We start from the raw sequence: 2,500 nt of genomic DNA on the forward strand, positions 1-2,500 counted from the left end.
TGGACGGAGCCGCCGTGCATACAACACCTCGACGCCATGTCAGCAATACTCGGAGACTCTGAGACCCGTCTATCGAATTTCCGTTTCTCCAACAGGACTTCAGAAAAATGTGAATGCTATAATATAAACTAGAATAAAAGGGGAGATTACAAGAGAAAAAAGAGAGGAAATAATCAAAGCAAAGACAGTCGTAGACTCTCTTCTAAAGCGGGAAATGTGTGCGCGGAACGAGCGTCACATGTTCCCCCCGCGCGGCTGTTCTGGCTGGGGTCCAACCTCCCCACTACCGCCATCGCCCTTCTCCCCTCTACCCATCCTCCTGTACCTCCGTCTTCCTCCCCCGCCCCCTCCACCACCAGCCTATGACCCCCTCCACCTCTCCCCCCACCTATCCCTCCACCTATCCCCCCCTTCCCCATCCAAAGCCCCCGGACCCCCTCCCCCCAACCCAGCTGCTGCGTCGCATGCCAAGGTCTCCCGACACACCAAGAAAACTCGGGGTGTTTGCTCTCGTATATGTGAGGGTCATTAATTAGATTATTATCGTGTTGGTATTGTATATTGTTCCTCCTTTTTTTTTTTTTTCTTTTTACCTCGATTAAATATTCCCTTTGATGTGAACTACGGATTTCCATGTGGAAATGGCTTAGGCGTGTTTCTTTTCCCTTTTTTCCTCTTTCTTTCTTTCGGAATAATAGAACGCTTAACCTTATTTCATTACATTAGCATATCTTCCATACAATCACATAATGATAACTCGGACAGCATTAGATCTACTTCCTCATAAATGTTCCAAATCCCGTCTTTTTTATCTTCTTCTTCTCCTTCTTCTTCTTCTCCTTCTTCTTATCCTTCTTCTTCTTCTCCTTCTTCTTCTCCTTCTCCTTCTTCTTCTTCTTCTTCTCTCCCCTCTTCTTTGTCTGTACCAATTTTCTATTCTCTCCTCGAGAAGGCCGCTCTCTCCCCATTCTCCCTCGCCAGACGGAAAATAGCCCAACACAACGAAACAAAGGCGACATCTATAGGCGGTGAAATCAATAGCTATATATCCCTTGATATCAAGCGCTACCCCGGATATGTTTTCAAGAGCCGTGTGATATAATCGCATTATCATCTTCCTCCGCCGCCCCCTTTTTTTATTTCCAATTCTTCAAAGGTTGTTATTTCCTTTATAGTTCAATCGTTTGTTGTGTAATTATAGAACAAAGGAGGAGAGACGGATAATTACATAATAGAAGAAGGATTCTATCAAGGGAGATTAATCCAAGCATTGCAAATAGCACTGATCGGAAGGAGGCAAAAAGTTTTCATTGTTAATGCCCTCTGTCGGGCTAGGACATGGCGAAGGGGCGGGGCAGAAGAGCGGTGGGGGAGGGGGGGGGAGAAGGGAGAAGTCGTAGCAACCACCTCTCCTTCCCTCTCCCCACTCCCCACCCCCTTCTCCCTTCCTAAATCTTAAAGAAATGGAAAGAGAGAGAGGAAAATGGAGAGAAGGAGAGAGAGAGAGACAGACATATAAAGACGTAGATACACAAACCTTTAAAAACCTTTAAAAAGATATGTAAATACCTTTAAAAAGATATGTAAACACCTTAAAAAAGGAAAAAAAATAACAAAATGAAATAATGTGGAAACAATAGCGACATGTCTCATCTCGTTATATTGATTTCCGTCGCATGGTTATAAACGAAATTACGATAAAATAAATGGAAAGGAACTGAATTACATATCATTTGTTGTACGTGCCATGAAAATAGGAGGGGAATAATAAGGGGGAAACAGACATAACAACCTCTGTCTGATATAAGAATTTAGACTTTCTTAGAAGACGGAATGCTTAGCTAATGACAGCGTTGTCGGATCCTGCTATACGTTGGTATTGAAGATCTTAGGCAGACAGAGAACACACCTGGTACTCCATTTTGTGTACGTGCTTGATGGGTGTGTGCATGGCGATTTGCATGTGTGTGTGTGTTTTCGAATATATTTGCGTATAGAGTTTTTTTTTATTATTATTATTTTTTTTAGGAATGAGTTTGAAAGTCAAAACACCTTTCGAAAAGAAGGCTTACGTAAAAGTGTCGATACATCTTTTCGAAAACGAATAACACTTTAAGAAAGAAAAAAAAAGAGACCTTTCTAACCCTACCCTCCCCCCCCCACCCACCCATCCACCCACCCCCCAAAAAAAATCAGAAAAACACTCTGCATTATTGACGAGAGTAACATAGCCGATACAAAACGAGGTAGTCCCCTTTCCCCCTTCCCCCTTCCCCCACCACCTCTTCCTCCTTCCCCCCTCACCAACCCCCCAAAGAACTAGACGAGGTTGCCGCCACCCCTAAATATAGAGCAGCGAGCGGACTACATGTGTTTCTTGTTGTGGCGAGAGAAAGTGTTCAAGAGCCTATACATCTTGCATGCGAGAGGGTAATGGTAGGTTGGACCAGCTGTGTTTCTGGTTACAGCTTATCATAATGGCTCTAACACGCCGCCGACA

The sequence above is a fragment of the Penaeus japonicus genome, unplaced genomic scaffold (assembly GCF_977035675.1).
Source record: "Penaeus japonicus unplaced genomic scaffold, GWHDUDI00000001_assembly GWHDUDI00000032, whole genome shotgun sequence".
Classification (NCBI taxonomy): Eukaryota; Metazoa; Arthropoda; class Malacostraca; order Decapoda; family Penaeidae; genus Penaeus; species Penaeus japonicus.